The sequence below is a fragment of the Aegilops tauschii genome, chromosome 7 (assembly GCF_002575655.3).
Source record: "Aegilops tauschii subsp. strangulata cultivar AL8/78 chromosome 7, Aet v6.0, whole genome shotgun sequence".
NCBI classification, from domain to species: domain Eukaryota; kingdom Viridiplantae; phylum Streptophyta; class Magnoliopsida; order Poales; family Poaceae; genus Aegilops; species Aegilops tauschii.
Window position 1 is genome coordinate 248,790,006 of NC_053041.3, and position 25,447 is coordinate 248,815,452.

Consider the following 25,447-nt stretch of genomic DNA (forward strand, 5'->3'; position numbering starts at 1 on the left):
TCTTCTTCCTTTTTCTGGTTCTTTTTTCTTTTCTTTTCGTTACTTTTTTGTTTTCTTTCAGTTTTCCTTTTCAAGTTAATTTCTCTTTTCAACAAATTTTCTTTTTTTGGTTATTTATTTATTTTTCTTTTCTTCTCTTTCTTTCAAACTTTTTTCAAAATATCAAAATTATGTTCATGTTTCCAGAAAATGTTCAGTTTTGGAAAAAATGTTCTCAAAATTCAAAAATTGTTCAAAACTTTCAAAATTCAGAAAATGTATTGGATTTCAATTTTTTTCACGTATTAAAAAAAATCCACGCTTCCAAATTTGTTCATGAATTTTCAAAATTATTCTCCGTTTCAAAATTTGTTCTCAAGATTCAAAAAATGTTCGTGCTTTAAAGAATTTTTCGTGCTTCGAAATTTGCTCTCAAGATTCAAAAGATGTCTGTGCTTTAAAAAATTGTTCACAAATTTTAGAACATTCTTGTTTTCAAAAAATGTTCTCAAAATTCAAAAAATGTTCTCATTACACCTATTCAATACAAATTCACGCTTCCAAATTTGTTCGGTAATTTTCAAAATTGTTCTCCATTTCAACATTTGTTCAAAAGATGTTTGTGCTTTAAAGAATTGTTTGTGCTTCGAAATGTGTTCTCCACATTTGAACACATATTCAAAACTTTCCCGTTTTGAAAATTTGTTCACAAATTCGAAAATTGTTTAGAGTTTTTCAAGATTTGTTCACAAATTCATAAAATGTTCCTATTTTGAAAAATATGTTCACAAAGTCGAAAGTTGTTCACTGTTTTTCAAACTTGTTCGTGATTGTCCTAAATTGATTGGTATTAAAAAAGGTTCATATTTTTCATGATTTGTTCAGAAATTCAAATAATGTTCATGCTTTGAATTTTGTTCACAAATTCAAATATTTTTCACATTTTGTAAAAAAGTTCTGCTTTTCAAAATTTGTACACATCTTCAAAAATCAATCCCATTTTACAAATTTGGTTAAAAAATCCATACACAACTTTTCAAACTCGTGCGTGCTTGGTGAAAACGTTCGTCATTTAAAAAATGTTTATTTAGTATTTTTCAAGAAATGACTAAAAAGGGAAAATAACCCGATCAGGCGATTTATCTAGTGTTAAAGCATTTGCGTTGCTTTTGTACCACTACGAGTAGTAAGCCGCAGTGGCTAGCTACCTGTCTGTGCAGCACAACGATCGCGAGATTGAATCCTGCGTGACACTCTGCTTTTTTCTTACTTTTTTTACACTGCTCGCAGCTCATGCGTGGGCTAGCCCAGTCGGAGTATTGCGTATGCGAAGCCCCGACTTCCTGCCGCATAATGCGGCGTATAGGAGGTCCCGGAGGTGATGGCATTTCCAGCAAATCCTAAAGAGCGCTCGTCGCGCCTGTTTCTTCACCTCGCGCAAATGGGCGCATACCCCCCCCCCCCCCCCCCCCCCCCGCGCGCGGTTCAGGGCTGGCCCACCTCTTTTTTTAACACAAAAAAACTGCGTGAAGAATGAGTTTCGAACCGTCGCCCTCCTGCTCTTATATAAGCTGCGCTAAACACACCACCGGCCACACCTGATGCGTTCAGTTCAATCTTTTCCCCTCTTTCCTTCCTTCTTGTTTTTCTTTTATCTTTTATCTTTTTTTCTTGTTCCTTTTCTTTGGAAAGGTTTTGTTTGTTTGTTTTTTCGTTTCTTTTTTTCTTTTGCTCAATTGAATGAACTTTTTCAAAATCAATGAACTTTTATCAAAATCGATGAAGTTTTTAAAAAATCAATGAGCGCTTTTTCAGATTTAATGAACTTTTTCAAAATTGATGAACTTTTTTCAAAACCGGACATACTTTTCTTAAAATCAATGATTTTTACTCAAAATTGATTGGTGTAAGGGCATATTTATCCCTTAGTAGTTTTAGTGATTGATGACAATTCTTGTGCGGACTAATCGTGTGCAGTGAGCATTTCAGATATACCATGTCTAAGCACAAGACAATTTGGTGCCCCTCAGAGCTTATTGAAGACGGCGTTTCTCTACGTTTCTTTTCGGTGGATTTGAGTCGTAGGAAAGCCGTACTATTAAGAGGGGGTCCGCGTTGGAAAGGTTTGGGTGGAATCATCACGTAGACGTCTATTCCTTTTGCACCACCTTTCCCTTTGGCTCTTTGGAGCATCCTCCGCCTCTTCGTGTCTATGCAAATGAAGGACTCCTAATGTTGCTGTTCTGGGGCATGCGGTAGTACTGCTCTTCGGAACGGTAGTACCGCAGGCCCTTGCGATAGTACCGTAGGTGCTCACGGTAGTGCCGCTCCCTCGGGGCGGTAGTACCGTGGCCTCAGGCCAGGCGCAACTGCTCGTACGGTAGTAGGGGCGGATGTAATTTTTACATCCGCGCCCTACGCGGTAGTACCACTCCGTTGGCGCGGTAGTACCGTGGGCTCTGGCCAGGCACAACAACATAAGCGGAAGTAGGGGCGGATGTAATTTTTTACATCCGCGCCCTACGCGGTAGTACCGCTCCAGGCTTGCGGTTTTTGCATAGATCAAAACTCAGCGGAAGTAGTCACGAATGTATTTTTATATGTCCGTGCCTTCCCAGCCTAGACTAGTCCTGCCTTGCGATAGTACCGCAAGGGGGCGCGATAGTACCGCGCCAGCGGTTCTACCGCTCCATGCCTTAGCGCATCTGGGCTGGTTCTAGCTCCTGCCGTGCCAGCGGTAGTACCGCAGTCCTTCGCGGTAGTACCGTAGGGCGGCACGGTAGTACCGCTTGTATGATGCGGTAGTACCGCGTGTCGCAGGCTGAGTTGGTGGATAACGGTTGGATTTGTCTTTCACTATATAAGGGGTGTCTTCTTCTCCGAGTTGACTATCTCTTCCACCCCCAAGCTCCATTGTTGCTCTAAGCTCCATTTTTGCCCAATCTCTCTCCCTAGCCAATCAAACTTGTTGATTTTCTAGGGATTGGTTGAGAAGGCCATGATCTACACTTCCACCAAGAGAAATTTGATTCCCCCACTAATCCCTTGCGGATCTTTTTACTCTTGGGTGTTTGAGCACCCTAGACGGTTGAGGTCACCTCGAATCCATATTCCATTGTGGTGAAGCTCCATGGTTTCATTGGGAGCCTCCAATTCGGTTGTGGAGAGAGCCCAACCTTGTTTGTAAAGGTCCGGTCGCCGCCTCCAAGGGCACCAATAGTGGAATCACGGGATCTCGCATTTGTGTGAGTGCGTGAGGAGAATACAGTGGCCCTAGTGGCTTCTTGGGGAGCATTGTGCCTCCACACCGCTCCAACGGAGACGTACTTCCCCTCAAAAGGAAGGAACTTCGGTAACACATCCTCGTCTTCACCGGCTCCACTCTTGGTTATCTCGTACCTTTCCTTGTGCAAGTGTATATTGTGTTGCATCTCTTGCTTACTTGTGTGCTTGTTGTTGTTGCATCATATAGGTTGCTCACCTAGTCGCATATCTAGACAACCTACTTTGATGCAAAGTTTAAATTGGTAAAAAAGCTAAAAATTGTTAGTTGCCTATTCACCCCCCTCTAGTCAACTATATCGATCCTTTCAATTAGTATCAGAGCCTCGTCTCTTTATTAAGGACTTTACCATCCGAAGAGTATGGTTGACTCCATAGACGGTGAGGAGGAGCACCCCGGTGTGATTCCGTCATCGTCTACGGCCGATGGGGGAACCTCGGTCTCACGCGAGGAGTTCAATGTGGCTTTGGACACATTGAAAACTTCCATGACGGCCGAGGTCAAAGGCATGCTTAAGAACTTTCTCGATGGTCTTAAATTATCCTCCGCACCGTTGGAAGTGGTCGATCCCACTAACAAGGTGACGGATGCTTACTCCGTCGAGGGGGAAGCTACTAATGACAAAGTTCCTTTATCTAGTGGTAGAAGTGGAAATGGCATTTTTGCCCATGTGGAACCTCCGCTTACTTATGGTGGACCGATTCCTTCCACTCATTTGAATCATGCCGGTCCTCCCCCTAAGATTGTGAAAAATGAGGACTTTGATGCTTGGGTATATCGCTTTAAACGTCATTTAAATCATGTTAATACTAACCTTTGGAGAATCATTGAGCAAGGTTTTCATCCTCATGACCCAAGCAACTTCACCCCTAGAGAAGCCGCGGACCATCAATTCAACGAGAATGCTCTCTTCATCATCCAAGATGCAATCCCTTCCGAAGATCTTGCACATCTCCGACCTTTCACCATGGCCAAGGAAGCATGACACCATGTTGTCTCTCTTTACAAGGGTAGCGCAAGCATTCAACGCTCCAATTATGAAGTGGTGCAAGATGAAGCCGATGAGTTTGCAATGAATGAAGATGAAGAACCTCGTGAGCTTTACAGGAGGTTAACTACTCTCGCGGTCTCACTCCGAGATCATGGGAGCAAGGATACGGATGACAATTGGATCAAGCGCAATTTCTCAAGGCCATGTCCTCCATCATCCGTCAAAGGCCGGACTTCCACACCTTGTCCTCAAGGGAAGTGTTGGATGAGTTTGTGGCAATGAGGATCTTGGACAAGACCGCCGACAATGCGGTGTTGTGCTCTCAAAGAGCTAAGAAGCCCAGCCTTGCTTTGAAGGCCAAGGTTAGTGTGGAAGAAGAGGATGAAGAGGAAGAAGAAGAGAGCAATCCTGAAGATACAAAATATGCTTATCATGAGCACATGGCTCTTGCTTCAAGGCAATTTTGGAGCAAGAAGAACACGAGGCCCAACTTCAACAAGAACAACTCAAGTGGTGCGAAGGGCAAGCAACGAGTGAGGACTTGCTATAATTGTGGCAATGTGAGCCACTTTGTTGCGGAGTGCCCATATGAGAAGAGGCAAGACAATGGTGGCAAGCTCATCCGAAAAGACAAGGCCAAGTCTTTCCCCAACAAGAGCAACTTCACCAAGAAGACTCCTCCTAAGGGGTTGGTGGCGCAAGAAGAACACAATGAGGATGATGATGATGATGATGATGAAGACGGTGACTCGGTTGCCATGGCCTCCGTGGCCATTGCAACAACTCCACGGGTGTCCCTCTTCGACTCACCCAATGAGAACATCACCGCCAAGTGCCTCATGGCTAAAGCCACCAACAAGGTACCCCCAACATCAAAACTACCATCATTACTAATCCTTCTTTGACGGATTGAATTGATGAAAGTGAGGGGCCTAATGAGGAAGAAAATGAATTTGAGTCTTTTATAAGTAAGCTCAAGGGCAAGTCCAAGAAGCACTTTGTTGCTCTCTTGGAACTACTTGGCGAAGCCAATGACATGATCGAGGCTCAAGTAGAAGCCATCTCTAAGATGGAGGGGCATAGTCGTGACTATGCCGATGAGATATCGGATCTCTCTAATGCTCTTGAGGAAGAGCGTGGTCATTGTTTGGCTCTTGAGGAGTCATACAACGATGATCATGCTAGATTAAAGAAAGATCTTGATCATGCTCTTGTTGTATCTCGTGTGCTAAATTCCGAGAAGGCCAAACTTGGTATTGATCTTGCTAAACTCAAGGAGGAGTTTGATATACTTGACAAGGCTCACAAGGCCTTGAAGGGTACTCATGCTAGTCTTAAAGAGTCTCATGATCAACTCCAAGTGAAGCTAACCAAGGAGAAAGCCACTTTTCCTCATATGGTTTTAATTGATAATGCAAATGCTACTAACCCTTGTTGTGAGCATGTGCATCTTGTTGAGGAGAATGCTAAGTTGAAGGAGCAACTTGAGAAAGGCATTGTGTCATGCATACAAGGTGAGAAGTACCTCAATGACCTTTTGAGCAATCAAAAGGAAGTTGTGGCCAAGGAAGGGATTGGGTTCGCACCCAAGTCCGAGAACAAGAAGAAGAATGACAAGACCAAACGACCTCCTCCTCTCAAGCAAAATTTTGTGAAAGAGGGAGAGGGTGCTTCTAAGGAGAAGAAGAACAATGTGAAGGCTGGTGGTGTCAAGAAAGGCAATGCCACCCCTTCCAACAAAGCCGGCGACTTTAACCCTTCCTATGTGTTATGCCGTGCTAGTGATGGACATGTTTATGCTAAATTTGTTGGTTCTCCTTATGAGTACATTGAATGGTCTATTTGGGTTCCTAAGACCCTTGTCACTAACATCAAAGGACCCATTACAAAATGGGTACCTAAAACCAAGCATTGATCTCTTGTAGGTGTTTGCTTCCGGTGGGGGATCATGGTTGCTTGATAGTGGAGCTAATAATCATATGACCGGAAGCAAGGACTTGGTGGTGGACGTGTACAAGATTCCATCTATGCCCACCAATGTCGATTGGGGTGATGCCTCGTCTTCTAAGGTATTGGGTCTTGGCAAGGTTGTCATTTCTCATGATCTCACGATCGAGAAAGTCATGCTTGTTGAGTCCCTTGCATACAACTTACTTTCCGTTCGTCAACTTGCACTTATGGGCTTTGCTACTTTCTTTGATATTGATACCGTGGCCCTCTTGTGGAGCAAGACTCTTAAAGTAGCATTTGTTGGGCATGTCGAGAATGGTCTCTATGTGATTAACTTCTCGGAGTGACCCACTAAGACCGCGACATGCCTAATGGCTAAAGTTGACATGGGATGGCTTTGGCATCGCCGTTTAGCCCATGTCAATATGAGATCTTTGCAAAGTCTTCTCAAGGGGGACCATGTCCGTGGACTAACAAATGTTAGCTTTGCCAAAGATCGTGCTTGCTGTGCTTGTATCGAAGGAAAGCTACATGAGAAGGCTCACCCTCCCACGACTATTATTTACTCGAAGAGGCCTTTGGAGCTCCTTCACTTGGATCTCTTTGGGCCTCCATCCTTTGATAGTCTTGGGGGTAGAAAGTATTGCTTAGTGATTGTGGATGATTATTCAAGATATACTTGGGTATATTTCTTCAAGAGGAAGAGTGAGACCCAACAAACCGTCATTGATTTTGCAAATGAAGCTCAACACCAACACAATGCAAAGATCTTGATGATAAGAAGTGACAACGGCACCGAGTTCAAGAACTACACCTTGGATGAGTTCCTTAGTGATGAGGGGATCAAGCATCAATATTCCGCACCTTACACCCCTCAACAAAATGGTGTAGCTGAGAGGAAGAACCGGACGTTGATGGATGCGGCAAGGACCATGATGGCGGAGTTCAAGTCTCCATACAAATTTTGGGCCGAAGCCATCAACACCGCGTGTCATGCATCCAATCGGCTCTATTTCCGCAAAGGCTTGAACAAAACTCCATATGAGATTCTCACCGGTAACAAGCCCAACCTCATGTACTTTTGGGTGTTCGGGTGTAAGTGTTTCATTCTCAAGAAAGGTGTTCGTTTGTCTAAATTTAAGGCTAGAGCTCATGAGGGCATATTTGTTGGTTATGCTACAAACTCTCATGCTTACAGTGTCCTCATTAAGTCCACGGGACTTATTGAGGAGGCGTGTAACATGGAGTTTGATGAGAATAACGGCTCCCGAGTGGAGCAAAGTGGTACTTGTGATGTAGGTGATGAAATTACTCCCCAAGCCATAAGAAAAATGGGTGTTGGTCATATCCTACCCATTGAGGAACCCCTTGTGGCGGAAGGAGAAAGACAATGTTCCACTCAAGTGGAACCATCACCAACCCAAGACCCACACGCTTCCGAAGAACAAAGATCAAGGGCAAAATCAACCTCAAGATGGTGGTGAACCACCAAGTGATGCCCAAGGTCAAGTGCGCTCCTCCGAGCAAGTTCAAGATTAAGAGCAACCTCAAGATCAAGAACAAGCTCCAGACGACGCTCAAGATGATCAAGTTTCCGCTCCTCAACTCACCCCTGAGGAGGAATTGGAGCGTCGTGCCACCAAGATTGCATCCAAGCTCTCTACCAAGGGCCATCTCATGACGAATGTGCTTGGAAGCATTCGAAAGGGGTAAGCACTCGTAGACAATTGGCAAACTATTGTGTTGAACCCCAAAAGGTCTATGAGGCACTCGAAGATCCGGATTGGCTTAATGCCATGCATGAAGAACTCAACAACTTCGAGTACAACAAGGTGTGGAGATTGGTACCAAGGCCAACGGGGAATCATAATGTCATTGGAACCAAGTGGATATTCAAGAACAAGAAAGATGCTCATGGGATTATCATTCGCAACAAGGCAAGATTGGTAGCACAAGGCTACTCCCAAGTCGAGGGTATCGACTACGGTGAAACCTTTGCTCCCGTTGCTCGCCTTGAATCCATTCATTTGTTGATTTCTTATGCTTCTCATCATAACTTTAAGTTGCAACAAATGGATGTGAAGAGTGCTTTTCTTAATGGTCCTATTAATGAGTTGTTATATGTCAAACAACCCCCCGGGTTCGAGGATCCCTACTTCCCCGATCATGTGTATCAACTCGATAAGGCACTCTATGGCCTTAAACAAGCCCCACGTGCATGGTATGACCACCTTACCGAGTTGTTGCAAGATCATGGGTTTGAAGTTGGGAAAATCGACCCCACTCTTTTTACTAAGAAGGTCAAAGGGGAGTTGTTTGTGTGCCAACTATATGTTGATGATATTATCTTTGGTTCCCCTAACAAAGCTTTCAATGAGGAATTTGCCGCTCTCATGACCTCAGAGTTCAAGATGTCTTCGATGGGAGAGTTGAAGTTCTTTCTCGGGTTCGAAGTCAAGCAAAGAAGAGAAGGAACCTTCATCAACCAAGCCAAATACACTCAAGACATGCTCAAGAGATTCAAGCTAAGTGATGTCAAGCCGGCGTCCACTCCAATGCCCGTCAAATGCCAACTTGACATAGATCCCAATGGTAAAGCGGTGGATCAAAAGGTATATCGCTCCATGATTGGCTCCTTGCTTTACCTTTGTGCATCTAGACCGGATATCATGTTGAGTGTGGGAATTTGTGCACGGTTTCAAGCCGCACCTAAGGAAAGCCACTTTGTGGCGGTCAAGCGAATCTTTCGATATTTGGCTCATGCCCCAAACTTTGGCTTATGGTACCCAAGAGGTGCAAACTTCAAGCTCGTAGGATATTCGGACCCTGATTGGGCGGGAGACAAAGTGGATAGGAAGTCCACTTCCGGAGGGTGCCAATTTCTTGGTTGCTCTTTGGTGAGTTGGTCTTCCAAGAAGCAAAGTTGTGTATCTCCCTCGTCCACCGAAGCGAAGTATGTGGCGGCCGGTAGTTGTTGTGCACAACTTCTATGGATGAGGCAAACTTTAAAGGATTACGGTGTCATTTGTGACAAAGTGCCTCTTAGTGTGATAATGAAAGTGCCATCAAGATTTCTCTCAACCCGGTGCAACACTTCAAGACGAAGCATATTGAGATTCGGTATCATTTCATCCAAGATCATATTAGGCGAGGGGAGATCGAGCTCAACTATGTCAACACTCATGATAACCTTGCAGATATCTTCATGAGTGTTGACATGAGCTAAATATCATTGATTCAAGCAATGTGGCTTGAACCCTTGCACACCCCACCATACTCATCTTGATGTCTTGTTTAGGTGTAGGCATGGACATAGGGGGAGTGTTGTTCTCTCAATGAACTCTCCCTCCCCCATTATGCATAAATTGATCAACTCTTTCACATTAGCCATTGTTGATGGTACTTGTGCTTCAAAGACGAGTTTTGGTCATGGGCCCAAGGATAATTCTTCGCGGTGCCATACCAATTGACTCAAACATAGGTGGCTCTGGCCATTGCCCTCTCTTGGAGAGGTGTGTTGTGTGTTAAGTCCTTGTTGTCTCTTGCCATTCTTTCTTCGTGCAGAGCTTGCGTGTGTTGTCTCGTGTGTTAGCTCTTTCGTGTGTCCGTTCGCTTCAAGGTTGCTTTGCGAAGGCTGCTTTCCTCTCTTTTTGCGTTACTTGCATTTTCTTGGGTCTACGGTACTACCGTGGCTTGCCACAGTATAACCGCAGGAGCTACGCACAGTACTTCTGCAACCAGCACGGCAATAATTTTTTACTGCCCCTGGACGAGCGGTACTACCGCCCAGGCGGTACTACCGCGATGACGCGCGGTACTACCGCTTAGTCGCGAGCATGTGGGGGTTAAGAGCGGGCAGGGGGAGTTCCAACTCCCCCATACCCATTCAACTCGTTTTCCTCACGTCGCCTCTCTCTCTCTCTCCTGCCCAAGAACGGCGTCGGAGGACCTCGCCGGATCTCCATCTCCGGCCGCTCTCCTCGCATTCTGTCCGGTGGGATCGTTCCCCACCACGTCCTCTTGCCATGGAACAAGGTTTCTCCCCAAATCCCTCTCTCTTTGGCTCGGTATTTCATCTCTAGGTTTTTGGGGAGATGCATGTTGTTCTTGAGATTTTAGGCCAAATCTTTGCGATTGTGGCCCAGTTCTTTGCTTCGGTCCACTTCCATCTTGTTGAGGAACGGACCATGACCTGGATGACCAATGGACAGCGGATGACTGCTACGTGGAAGGACTTCATGGATTTGCTTCAGGTTCCCGATGAGGGGCTCAACACGCCTGTTGGTGTACGCCCTCATGCCAATCCCGAGTCAGCCAGCAAGAACAAGCTTCCGCCCTACTATGTTGAGAAGACGCTTCCCAGTGGCAAGAAGGCATGGGTGCTGAACTCATTCCTTGACATCATGCATCGCATCTTCCTCAACTCCCTCTTTCCGCGCATTGGTGACAAGGACAAGGTGCATGCCTATCTCGTGGATATGATGCTCATTTGTGAGGAGGCGCGTCATGCTCAGACACAACCACTTGATGTCTCACATATCATGTGGTGCGAGCTTCGGTTTGTGGTGTTCAACCGTAAGGTACCCATCTATGGACCTTACCTGTTTCTTTTGATCACGAAGACTTGGGAGAAGCTCTATCCCGATGATGAGTTTCTTGCCCCTGACTAGATTCATCATGAGCCCATCAAGCTCCGCATCAAGACCCAGTGGGCCAACACCACCACCCGTGCTGAGGCAGCGGCTTCTCAGATGGATGTGAATGAGGATGAGATTGAGGAGGAGGACGCTGATGAGGACAGCTCTGCTGGCTACTCGCCTTCATCTTCTGAGCCTTCTTGGGTTAAGAAGCTGAAGAACAAGATGAAGGCTCTGTTCTGCATGCAGGCCAAGGGGCAGTACAGGTCACATGTTGCTCAGAAGGAGAGTCGCCGGCGCGACAAGAGGATCTTGAGGACGTTTGGGGAGGAGGTATCCAGCAGGTCCGAGAAGCACATCACCCAAGAGGCAGCTTGGATGGCAAAGCAGGGCTACAAGTGGACTGATTCTGAGGAGGAGAAGGAGGAGACCATTCCCACCGCCGAGACTGACGAGGAGCGCGATGAGTGATCGTATCAGCCTGAGCTACCACCTGTGTCATAGGTGTCCTCTCTGCCTTTTTGGTGTCTTGATGCCAAAGGGGGAGAGAGTGTAGGATTTGCGATTTGTGTCTTGTGTCGTGTTGTTTTGCTTTGTCGCTTTGCTTTCGTTCTATTAGACCTCGTTTGCTTTGGTTTGGTTTGTGCTCGTAAGACCAAGTTCCCTATCATATGGTGTAAGACATATGCACTCTAGCGTATCTTGTTGTCTTTCATGCTTAGTATCCCGTGAGCGTATGCTATCTTGTGCCAGCTTCTTTATGCTCATAGTTATTATCTTGCCTGCTTGCTTAGTGTTAGGTTCTTTATTGCAAGATATGCCTTGTCTATACAATATAGGGGGAGTGTTGATCCTAGTAGGTGTGCCGTGCAGTCCAAAGCACTTATCTAACGTGCACACATCTAGGGGGAGCCCGTCTATATTTTATAGATGGTGGGTTTGCCGTTGTTTCATTTTATATCCCTTTGTGGAAATCCCGTATTGTCATCAATCCACCAAAAGGGGGAGATTATAAGGGCATATTTATCCCTTAGTAGTTTTGGTGATTGATGACAATGCTTTTGCGGACTAATCGTGTGCAGTGAGCATTTCAGATATACCATGTCTAAGCACAAGACGATTTGGTGCCCCTCGGAGCTTATTGAAGGCGGCATTTCTCTACGTTTCTTTTCCGTGGATTTGAGTCGTAGGAAAGCCGTACTATTAAGAAGGGGTCCGCGTTGGAAAGGTTTGGGTGGAATCATCATGTACATGTCTATTCCTTTTGCACCACCTTTCCCTTTGGCTCTTTGGAGCATCCTCTGTCTCTTCGTGTCTATGCAAATGAAGGACTCCTAATGTTGCTGTTCTGGGGCATGCGATAGTACTGCTCTTCGGAGCGGTAGTATCGCAGGCCCTTGCGGTAGTACCGCAGGTGCTCACGGTAGTACCGCTCCCTGGGGGCGGTAGTACCGTGGCCTTAGGCCAGGCGCAGCTGCTCGTACGGTAGTAGGGGCAGATGTAATTTTTTACATCCGTGCCCTACGCAGTAGTACCGCTCCATTGGCGCGGTAGTACCGTGGGCTCTGGCCAGGCACAACAACATAAGCGGAAGTAGGGGGGATGTAATGTCGGAGTAATGGGCCACGGGTAGCCTAACCCGAGTCCCTGAGCATTTCAAGACATTCGGGCCGGCAGTGCCCCTCAAGCATCCAGGACGAAGCGCCGCCTTCTGGTGGCCGGCTGGCTCATGCGGCCGGCTGCCCGAAGACGGCCAAGCACTAGAAGACGGCCCCCAGACGGGCCGACTCCTAGCAGGCGGCCTCCAGAGAGGCCGGCTCCTGGCAGACGGCCCACGACGCCCTCAAAGTCTGCGCCCCATCAAGAAGACAAGACAGGATGTGGCCACAGTGCAGCCCGTCACCCCCATATCCAGGGCACGACGCGGCTACAGTGCCCTGTACAGGCAGAGATCTCCGCACGACACGGCACTGTTGCCACTCCACCCTTGACGCCACTCCTGTCAGGCGGAGCCCTGCTCCCACGATGGCCTGTCGGTACGGCGTGCAGGCGGTGGGCCCTACCAGGCAGCGAGAGCCCGGAAGGCGGCAGAAGCCTGACCAGTCGGACCCGAGGGAGGTCGGCCTCTGGAAGGCGGCCTACTCTTCCCTTGGGGTCCGTGCGCCATTAACCAGATAAGATGCGGTGTGGCTACAATGATCTCCCACCAGACGGCGGGACTGTAGCCACGCCTCCCCGACCAAGCGTGCGTCATTAGGCTACAGTAACAAGCAGCCGGCAAGACCCGCGAGCGGTGGGAGCGGCCTGTCGGCCCCGTACTAGACCAGTCGGCGGAGAAGCCGGCGGCGAGAGACGCTGACAGCCGGGTCCCACACCTCGCCAGATTACTATTGTACCCCTGGGGGGTAGGCCTATATAAACCCCCCAGGGCACCCATGCAAAGGGTTCCCAACCTGTTAGACCTAGACTCACACATAGAGAGAGGAGAGAGCTAGCCCTGCTTTCTTCTACCTCTAGCATACAGCTCGAGGAGCACCATTGTACTCACTAGTGCCTTACTGATCATGCGGAGACCCCGCATAGCAGGACTAGGGGTGTTATCTCCTAGGAGAGCCCCGAACCTGGGTAAAGTATGCCGGTGTTCGTGTCTATGCCTCATCCCGCTTTCGGGCACCGGCGACGTTCTACTCGCTCCCACCATGATAAGCCATCCTTTGGCATATGTCGCACCCAACCCCCGACATTTGGTGCCTACCATGGGGCCAGGTGCACCGTCGTCCGGAGACCTGCTCTGGACGGGAACCCTATTCCTTCCTGGTGAGCGCAGCCAGCCCGGCACGCCAGATGGCATCTGCGCTGCACGGCACGGAGGTCGCCTGCGCGGCAAGCTGCCTCACCGATCTTGTTGGCGAGATTCGCCTCTCCGATGAGCCCGCATGGACGCGGGCACAGATGGCCCCGAGAGCCGCCTCGTCAGCCTCCTCGACCAGCTCCACGTCGTCAGCGAGCCTGCTGTGGACTTGGAGTCGGTTGGTTCCACCGACCCGATGCTTGTCGACTCCGACACGGTGTCGCTCGACGCGTTCCCCACCAACGTGGCAGTCTACGATGAGCCGCTTCCTCACGAGGACAGCGGCGGAAGCACTGTCACAGAGGTGCTTGCCATTAGCCATGGCGAGCACTCGGGCGGGGACGGTGCTCGAGACCCGCTCGAGGTGGCATTGCAAGACCTGACTGCGCCTATCCCAGAAGACGCCGACGCCGAGACGCTGGAAGCACGCCGCGTCTAGCTCGTCGAGGGCACCAAGAGGCTAGCCAGCATGAGACACCTTTCGGAGGCCTACCAGCGCGAGATGGACCACGCCGTTGGCGGCACGCCGGCTCTTGGCGGGCCTAGCCGCATCGGTACGGTCCGGCAGCGCAGCGCGGCCATTGCCAGCATGTTCGGGGCAGATCGCCCTGTCTACGCCACGCCCGCGGAGAATATACGAGCTGCCCAGGCGGCAGCAAATGAGCTGGACAAGCTCGAAGGCGACGAGCGTCACCTCATGACGGAGCGCGTCCAGCGGCTCATTGACGCGGCTGCCGAGCAGCAAGAGGCCGGCTGCCATACTGAAGCGCCCAACCGGCGGAACAACGACCCGCCTCCTTGCCGAGATCAAGGCGCGACATCCCGGATGCTGACTGGTGGCGTCCGCGATAGAAGAGACAAGGAGCCGGCTGCCAGCCGCAGCCGGACTCGCATCACCATCGAGCGCGACCAAGACGGCCGGCCAAGAGCAGTGGAACGACGGGACGACTGTCCGCCTCCCCCTCCCCCCCGCAGGGAGAGGCACGCTTCCCCGCCGCCTGTCGATCACCCGACACTCGGCGACCGCCTTGGCCGCCGGGAAGGAGTCGGAGAAAACGATGCCCGCCACCGGATCGACCGCCTCAACCGATCCCTGGCGCTTGAAGAAGAAGACGCCTTGGGTCCGCCTTGTTTTGGCCCTCGCATCCGAGATGAGCCCTTCCCCAAAGGGTTCACGCTTCCAAGAGATACGCCCAAGTACACCGGCTCTGTGAAGCCGGAAGACTGCCTGGTCGACTACTCCACAGCAACCAGCATCGCAAATGGCAACAAGCGCGTTGCCGTGAAGTACGTTCCGCTCATGCTCCAGGGCATAGCCCGGACATGGCTGAATAGCCTGAAGGCCCGCAACATCAACAGCTGGATTGATTTCACTGAAGCCTTCATTCGCAACTTCACCATCACGTACAAGCGGCCGCCCAAGCCTCCTACATCACGCCATTCCATACAATCTGGCAGACCAGATCGCACGGGGTACAAGTCCCTCATGTCCATATACCCAGCCTGCACGGCAGGTGCAAACCGTGTCAGAGTGGCCCAGTGATCAGCACGAGCATTAAAGAGCTCCATTCGCAAGGCACGATTCTCACGGTCCTTGTCCTCAAGCATCTCGGTGGTGGTGCGGAGTAGTGAGTCCTCATGGGTAGAATCACAGTAAGTAGCCTGATAGTACCCCTGTGCCCCAGGGAGTGCTGCTGGCATATAGCAGAAGTCAGTGTTCTGAAGCAAGGCATTTCTGGCTCGCATGATAGTTATCATTCAGTAAGCTACGTCCTGCACGGACATCTCGATGGTAACCCCAAGTCCATAAGAGCAATGGAGGGGTTCAGTGGATCCAGGATAGGAAGGGTAAATCCTGACTGTGCAAAGATATTGACTTTGATTAAAGTCTCGAAACTGCTCCTCGACGGTATACTCGGGATACCAACGATAGCCTGTCTCAACCATCACTCGGACCAGCATGGCCGTGTGGCCAGGTACGCCGAGGCACCGGGTCAGACGAACCACTTGATTCTGGGAACGGGTGGCCATCTGAAAGCACGAAATAATGCAAGGCATTAGTATTTCTAGGAGAATTCAGACAACATAACGGTTGTAAATGCTCGGAAAAAGATTTGAGACATTCGCAACAGTTTGCAATACCACTCAACAACATCATGTCAAGGTTCTGGTTGAACCGACAACATACTAAGTGTAGTAGAAACTAAACCGAAGCATGGAACCAACAATCCTATAAGTTACTACGGATTAGTAACACGTGAACCTGATAGAGGGAAGAGAGCCTAGTCCTTAACCCACGTAGAATGAGAAGAGAATGACTCAGATCAGAGGGCATGAGGTAAAGGAGTAAAAGCACCTTACGTTCCCTCCCACAATCAATTCCCCTACATATAACTAAAGCATTTCTAGACTCGACATCGACCAGTTTGGCTTAACGCACCTACAGGCAGTCCGGCTCTGATGCCAACGCTGTCAGGACCCCGATTCCAAGTCACACCGATCTAGCCTGTAACACCTCATATCACATTGCGGCCTCACGCACGGTACTCCCACGGGTGTCGCCTTACCATGGCTCGGGACCGTTTGCGCCTTTTGGCTCACGTATATGACAATGTCGCTAGCATCCATATGACAGAGAACCCGGGCCGACATGGCAAGTCGTGAACCCAAAGCGGCACTAACGTATGGGGACAGGCATACATGAATCAACATCGAACGTGTCGGTCAGCAGCGTGTGAATCCGGGCTGTAGCACTGGGCTAACAGGACTCCGGGAACCCGGGCTGTAGCAGGCTAGGCAGGACTCCGGATGTCACCGCGTGACATTTCCCCGAAGGGACAGACACAGGAACGATATGAATCACATGCCGGCCAGTCAAGTGTCCAGAGCAGTAGTGCTGGGCTAGCAGGACTCCGGTGAACCGGGCTGTAGCGGACTACTATGGCTCAAGGAGGCACTAGACTACATTTCCCCATAAGAGAGGCTGCCAAGGATAAACAACTAGATTCTCGGATCCCACGCATACCAAGCATTTCAATCATACACACAATATGCTCGATATGTGCAAATACAACATGGCATCACAACAAAACTCTACAACTCAAAGTACTTTATTTAAGGGGCTCCGGAGAGCCTTACATAACTTGTTCATACAGATAGGGGTCACATGACCCGACACTCAAGTCATACAAACATACAAGCACATGCGGAAGCAAACTGTCTGGGTACAGACGCTAGAAAGAAAGAAGGCTTGACGAAGCCTGTCTATCTACGTAGGCCCTTCACAAGCCTAGATCACCACCTGGGTGGCAAGTCACTCGTCGTCGTCGAGTTCTACATAGAACCCATCAGAAGGGGCGGTGTTGTCGTCTGAAAACAGTAATTGAAGCAACATGAGTACAAAGGTACTCAGCAAGTCTTACAACAGATCCTACTATACATGTTCATTCTCAAGAAGGTAGTGGAGTTATTGCAGCAAGCCAGCTTTGACTCTTGGCTAAGCTATCCTACGAGACACCACTTGTGAAATAGTTTTCGCACACGAGTCCACTAATCACCATCTCAATACTCCACCGTGGATCCTCCCTCGTCATCCCACGAGAGGGCCATCCGCGGTACTCACACTTATCTTGAGGCTTTTAATAGTATCCATTTACTTGTCTATGAACTGCATAAGCGACCAAGTAGTCCTTTACCGCGGACGCGGCTATTCGAATAGTTTTATACCCTGCAGGGGTGTACTTCGTCACACACGCTCTCACCACTTACCGTCGCTACACGATGTGTACTCGGCAACCTTCAAGCGGAAGCCCAACGTGGGTGTCGGCCACAGCCTACCTAAACACTCAAGTCTCTAGTCCAGGTTTACCGCCTATGTAGGTTCCATCCGCAGGGAGTCCGGCCGAGGTTTCCACATACGGCCCCAAACGATGTGTGCAGGGTTCCCGGACACCAAACGGGCGACTCGGTACACCGTGCCACGAGCCTACCGCATCACAGCCCACCCCTTGGTCAGCGCTGTCCACGGCCTCCAGCTTACTATAAACACCAGAAACTACGTGCAACTCCTGGACAGAGGACAAGGGTGATTAAGAAGCCGAGGGGGTCCATTGGTTTCGGGCCCAATGCGTGGTAGTAGCTGAATCTTAAATCACGCATACAGATCTGAGTTCTTAGGGACGGTCTCAATGAAACAACCCACCATGTACTCCTACATGGCCTCCCATCGATACCTTTACCAAATCGTATTCAACACCTCACTCTCATTACCGACACACGCTTTCACTCTAGTTCATCACCCTGATGAGCCAGACCTGACACGACTCTAAGCGTAGCAAGCATAGCATTGTAGGAACACAACATGGCTCAATCAACTCCTACACATGCTAGTGGGTTTCATCTAGTTACTGTGGCAATGACAGGTCATGCAAAGGAAAGTGGGTTCAACTACCGCAACACACAGCAGTTTGAATCGCGTTGTCTTAATGCAGTAAATGAGAGCAGAAGCGAGAATATGGGTTTGTATCGAAATGATCAATGGGTTGCTTGCTTGACGGAGTGGTGGTGGGATACTGCCCTTCAGTTGGATACTCGTGAATATCCTCGGAGGCAGAACCTACCACAATGAACATACCGAAGCACAATCAACACCAAGCAAGTGCAACAATATGATGCATGCATGAGACATGACAAAATGGATGTATTGGGCTAATGCAACTAAGACCAGATGGGTTTGGACTATTTTGAATCAAAGATTCAAATTCCAAGTTCATAAATGGCCCATGTTAGTGCTTTATCTTGTTCTGTATTAAACAGTAGGTTAACTTGCTTAAACATGCATGAAACCAGTACAAATGGATAGAATGGATTTTTCTGATCATTTTTCATATATAAATCTTTTCATTCTGAGCTATAGATTATTTTCTATGATTTTTTGAAGTTTGTGATAATTTTTGGAATTTCCAATATAAGAATAATTCCAGTAATTAAATTGCTTATTGCGTCAGCAGTGTGTCATGATGACGTCAGCGGTCAACGGGGTCGTCCAGGTCAAACCTGACGTGTGGGTCCCCTGTGTCAGTGTCACTGTTAGGTAATTAACTAATTAGGATTAATTTTAAACTCTAACTCAGATTAATTAGCAGGCGGCCCCACTTGTCAGTGACCCTGGGGAGTCAAACCGTGGTCAAACCACGCTGACTCGCCGGCGTTTAGCCGCCGGCGACGTCCAGACGCGGCGGTGGGGTGCGGGATTCCTCCTCCGGCGACCAAATGGACGGCGGAGAGCACCTACGTGTAGCTGGGAGCAAACCGCATCGACTGGTGGTGGTGGTGGAGCTCGGGGTCGCCGGAATCGACGCCGGCGACGAGCCATGCGGCTGCTGGGGTACGGGCGTAGTCGAACCCGTTGCTAGAGAGCACGACGAGGGGCGTGCGATGGTGCTACGGGCTCCTGGCGATGCGGTGGAGCTAACGGCCATGGTGGTGCGACCGTTGGATGGCCGGAGCCTCGTCGGCGACGAGCTCATGCGGCGGCGCGTGCGGGTGAGCTACGTGCAGTGGCTACGGAGCTCAAGAGGGGGAAAGGAGAGGATGGGAAGGTGGCCAGGCTCACGGTGGTTGCGACGGAGCGGACGGCAAGGTCGGGGGCGAACTGCTGCGGTGGTGACGGCGGAGGGGATCTCCGACGGTGAGCGGCGAAGGCGAGGTCGGAGCAGAGGCTTCGGGGCAAGCGAGCGCTCGGGGCTCGACCTGCTCGAAGGAGAAGGCGACGGCGGAGCTGTTGGACTCGGTGGGGCGGCATGAGGTCGACGGTGGGCGCGGCTACTCCGGCGAGGTGGCAGCGGCTGCGTCGGCCATGGTGGAGGAAGGCGAGGGAGAGGCGATGGGGGAGAAAGGGGGTGTCCAGGGGCTCGGGGGCGCGTCGTGGAGGGTCGTCCAGCTCGTCCACGGGCGAGGCGGCAAGCAGGTGGCGCCGTGGCGGGCTGGCGCTCGCTGGCGTCACCTCTCTGCCTGCTCTGGCGAGAGCAGGCAGCTGACTGGCTATGGGCCAGCACAGTGCTGGGCCGCCAGGTGGGCTGCCAGGTAAGTCCTCTCTGCTTTCTGTTTTCTCCTTTTTATTTATTTTTGTTCTGTGTTTTGTAATAGTAAAAATACTATTTCCTTTAGGAAAATCCTGGAAATATTCAGAGGCACCTTTGAAATTATTCTCAACAGCCTAAAAATACCTTCAAGAATATTTGGGCATTTTAAAATATTTATAGGATTTAAATTGCCCAAATGCAAATACTTATGGCTTGATGAAAAATCCAGAATAGCCTCCAAAAATATGAAACCATTTTTGGCAGAGGTTTTAGCCAGGACCAAAGATGGTGAACATTTATGGAGGGCATTTCATGTTCATTGAAAAGGATTTTAGTAAACCCTAGTTGTTTCAGGGGGGGTGCTGGGGGTTTCTGGCATCCCCATTTCAAGTTTCTGTGAAAATAGACATGATGCAACACTCTAATGCATGAACTAGCTAGGATGTGACAACTCACCCCCACTCAAAAGAATCTCGTCCCGAGATTTAGGATCCGTTGGGAAGAAGGTGGGGTACTCAAGTCGAAGACGATCCTCCCTTTCCCAAGTAGCTTCTTTCTCGAAATGGTGTGACCATTGAACCTTGAGAAACTTGATGTTTTGGCATCGAGTGGTACGCTCGGCTTGATCAAGGATTCGAATGGGATATTCCCGATATGTGAGATTATCTTGGAGATCAAGCGTTTCGTGGTCCACTCCACGGATAGGACCCGAGAAGCAACGCCTGAGTTGAGAAACGTGGAAGACGTCATGAACCTTGGAAAGATGTGGAGGTAGTTCCAGTTGGTAGGCAACTTCTCCTCGCTTGGCAAGAATGCGAAAGGGTCCAATGTAACGAGGAGCCAATTTGCCTTTGATACCGAATCGATGGGTTCCCTTTAAAGGAGTCACCCGAAGGTAAGCCTTCTCGTCAACTTCATAAGTCATAGCCTTATGTTTGCGATCATAATGGCTCTTTTGGCGAGATTGGGCTGTTTTCAATTTCTCACGAATAATGCGAACCTGCTCTTCTGCTTCCTGAATCATATCTGGGCCAAAGAGTTGTCTTTCCCCGGTTTCTGACCAGTTAAGAGGCGTTCGACATTTTCGTCCATAGAGAACCTTGAAAGGGGCTTGGCCCAAGCTAGCTTGGTAACTATTGTTATAAGCAAACTCGGCGAATGGAAGGCATTTCTCCCAATCCATGCCGAACGAGATGACAGAGGCTCGGAGCATATCCTCCAGAATTTGATTAACTCGTTCTACCTGACCACTTGATTGAGGGTGAAAGGCGGTGCTAAAAGAGAGACGAGTTCCCATAGCATTTTGGAAACTTTCCCAAAATCGAGAGGTGAAGAGACTTCCAGGGTCTGAGTTAATTTCCAATGGAACACCATGAAGAGACACTATTCGGGAGATGTACAAGTCTGCTAGCTGGCTAGCGGTTATACTCTCACGAACAGGTAGGAAGTGGGCTACTTTGGAAAGACGATCGACAACAACGAAGATAGCATTATTCCCTCTCTTGGTCCTGGGAAACCCGGTAATGAAATCCATACCGATTTTATCCCATTTCCATTCAGGAATAACCAGAGGCTGAAGGGTGCCAGCAGGCCGTTGATGCTCTGCTTTAACACGACGGCAGACGTCGCAATTAGCAATGTATTGAGCAATTTCTCTCTTCATCCTAGTCCACCAAAACCTCTGGTGTAGGTCTTGATACATTTTGGTACTACCGGGATGAATGGTGAGAGGAGATTCATGAGCTTCCTTAAGGATCAATCGCCTTAGGTTGCGTACCTTGGGAACCACTAGGAGGTCTCCAAAGAACACAACACCTTGGTCATCAACGGAGAAACAATCCGCAACTCCTTTCTTGATGTTTCTCTTAATACGGGAGATCCCAGGATCTACCTTCTGAGCTTTGATGATCTGATCCGTAAGGGTAGGTTTCGCCACCAGGGTGGATAGAAATCCTCGAGGAACAATGTGAAGGTTAAGCTTACAGAATTCCTCGTGGAGAAGTGGTTGACTTTGTTGTAACATCAAGTTGTTACAGTAGGATTTATGGCTTAGCGCATCAGCCATGACGTTGGCTTTGCCCGGGGTGTAAGTTATTCCTAAGTCGTAATCTGTGATCAACTCGACCCAATGTCTTTGCCTGAGATTCAAATCCGGTTGGGTGAAAATGTATTTCAGACTTTGGTGATCGGTGAAAATCTCGCAACGATTACCGAGAAGGTAATGTCGCCATGTTTTGAGTGCATGGACTACGGCTGCAAGCTCTAGATCATGTCTGGGATAATTGTCCTCATGTGGACGCAACTGTCGGGAAGCGTAGGCAATCACGTGACGATCTTGCATGAGTATGCAACCTAGTCCTTGTCGCGAGGCGTCGCAATAGATAACAAAGTCCTTAGAAAAATCTGGTGGTATGAGTACGGGGGCAGATGTCAGGCGTCTTTTCAGTTCCTGAAAGCTGAACTCGCACTGTGGGGTCCACTCGAACTTTTTATCTTTTTTAAGGAGTTCAGTTAGAGGTTTAGCAACCTTGGAGAAATTCTCGACGAAGCGGCGGCAGTAGCTCGCTAAGCCAAGGAAACTCCGAACTTGCTTGACCGATTCAGGTGGAGTCCAGTCAAGGACGGCTTGAACTCGCTCGGGATTGACAGCAATACCCTTACCAGAGATTACATGGCCTAGATAGGTCACTTCTGGCAACCAGAATTCACACTTAGAGAATTTAGCATAAAGGCGATGCTCTCGAAGTTTCGTCAATACTAGCCTTAGATGCTCGGCATGTTCTTCCTCATTCTTGGAGTAGATGAGTATATCATCGAGGTATACTATGATGAATTTATCCAAATACTCCATGAAAATTGAGTTCATTAACCGAGAGAAGGTGGCTGGAGCATTGGTTAGACCAAAGGACATGACGGTGTACTCGTACTGGCCATAACGAGTGACAAAAGCCGTCTTAGGAATGTCCCCGTTTCTAATCTTGATTTGGTGGTAGCCCAACCTCAAATCCATTTTAGAGAAGACTGAGGATCCAGCGAGCTGATCATACAGGTCGTTGATCCTGGGAAGCGGATACTTGTTCTTGATAGTGACTAGGTTGACAGGTCGGTAATCTACAGCCATCCGATCCGTACCATCCTTCTTCTTGACGAAGAGGATGGGGCAAGCCCACGGAGAAGAACTAGGACAGATGAAACCCTTTTTCAAGGACTCATCGAGTTGTTTCTTAAGCTCGGCTAGCTCTAGGGGTGCCATCTTATAGGGTCTTCTAGAGATTGGGACGGTTCCTGGAACAAGGTCTATCACGAACTCAACATCCCTGTCAGGTGGAATACCTGGCAATTCTTCAGGGAAGACATCCGGGAAGTCACGGACTACCGGCACATATTCGAGGTCTGGAAGAGGGTTGGCATTTAATGAGTAAAGCTGGCGCTTAGGCACTCGGGTCAAAACATTGACTGTCTTGCCCGACGGATGGGTGAGTTGAACAGTTCTAGTAGAGCAATCAATCTTAGCATAATGAGCTGACATCCAGTCCATACCCAAGATGATGTTTATGTCCGAGGACTTGAGAGCTATTAGTGATGCAAGGAAGACCAATCTGTCGACAAGAATTTCATTTCCATGGCTTATCCTAGAGGTTTGCCACTTAGAACCAGGGGTTTGGATTACCATGGAGGTGGGCATGTCACAAAATGTGGTGTTGTGCAATCGAGCATAGCTCTCAGAGATAAATGAATGAGAAGCTCCAGTATCGAAAAGAACAGTTGCCGGATGGCAATTAACAAGGAGCGTACCAAGGACGACGTTGGGATCCTCATGAGTTTCTTCAGCTGAAACATAGTTGACATGGCCACGTGCAGTGGTGGCTGGCTTGGCGTAGTAAGTCTTTCTTGCTGGCTTACCACGGCCAACGGACTGTCCAGGTTGATTGAGGTTGTTTCGGGGGCACTCGTGCAAATAGTGACCCGTCTCTCCACACTTGAAGCATGTCACAACATTGGGGCATGGAGCAGCATTAGCAGCGGGGCCACCATAGACCTTGGGCGGTGCATGCTGCTGGTTGGGGCGAGGCGCCTCGAAGGATGGCCTCGGAGTGAACCTAGGTGGCAGAGCAGTGTTTGGAATCCAGACCCGGCGCTTCTGGGATCCGGAGCCGGAAGAGGAGCCAAAATCGTGAGAGTGCTTGCGTGTACCGTCATAGTCAGTCTTTCCGGTCTCGGCACTGATGGCCTTATTGACCAACTTCTGGAAGGAGGTGCACTCGTGCAGACGAAGATCACGGCGAAGCTCGGGGCTAAGTCCCTTGCGGAACCTTGCCTGCTTCTTGGCATCGGTGGATACCTCTCCAGGAGCATAGCGTGCTAGATTTCCAAACTCACGGCTGTATGCATCCACAGTCAGTCTGCCTTGGGTGAAGTTGCAGAATTCTTCCCGCTTACGATCTATGAGACCCTCCGGAATGTGATGCTCACGGAAAGCCTCACTGAATTCAGCCCAAGTAGTGATTTGGCCGGCTGGGCGCATAGCCTCAAAGTTTTCCCACCAAAGGCTAGCAGGGCCTTCGAGGTGATAGGCAGCGTAGGTAACCTTATCAGCTTCGGCTACGTTGGCAGAACGTAGCTTATGGGTGATGTTGCGAAGCCAATCATCCGCATCAAGGGGCTCGACGGAATGGTTAAACTTCGGTGGGTACAACTTGATAAAGTCATTGATGGACACCAGGTCGTTCCTCTGGTGACGTGCAGTATTCTGCTCAATTCGCTCTAGCAAGCGGTTAGTCTCACGTTTGTTTCTTTCTGCCTCCAGCATAACTTCGGCCAGTGAAGGCGGTTGGGGCAGATTCTCCCCCCTAGCTGCATTGGCTTCACCCTGCGCCTGGACAGCAGGGTTGTTGCGGGTGTTAACCATCCTAGGGGAAACAAAACAACGGTTTAGACAAGGATGGCTAAATCTTGGCAGGGGAATGCGGAATGTAATGGATAACACGGAATGCAGAGATGATCATCAGTATGACATGGTAACATAGCAACCGACATACATATACCAACGGTCATACACACCATACATAGTTTAGTACAAGCCCAGGCTAGGGTACAACTACGATGAAAGACGATACATCTCATCAGAGGCATTCCAAGCTCCTATACATTATTTTTCTACACCTCCGGAACGTGATACACACCAAGTCGTATCCCACAAGACACGCAGGACTGTGGAGAATACAACTATTACAATACTAGTGGAACTACCACCAACTCAGGCGTCTCCATAGTAATCTTCATAGAAGTCACCACCATGTCCTGGGAGCTGAACATGATCATCTGGAAACAGTCGGTCCTGTGGAGCTTGCGGTCCATAAGGACTCGGGTGTGGCCTTGGTCCAACAAACGGTGGCAGACGGGGTCCACGAGGAGGGGTGATGCCTCCTACATCACGCCATTCCATACATTCTGGCAGACCAGATCGCACGGGGTACAAGTCCCTCATGTCCATATACCCAGCCTGCACGGCAGGTGCAAACCGTGTCAGAGTGGCCCAGTGATCAGCACAAGCATTAAAGAGCTCCATTCGCAAGGCACGATTCTCACGGTCCTTGTCCTCAAGCATCTCGGTGGTGGTGCGGAGTAGTGAGTCCTCATGGGTAGAATCACAGTAAGTAGCCTGATATTACC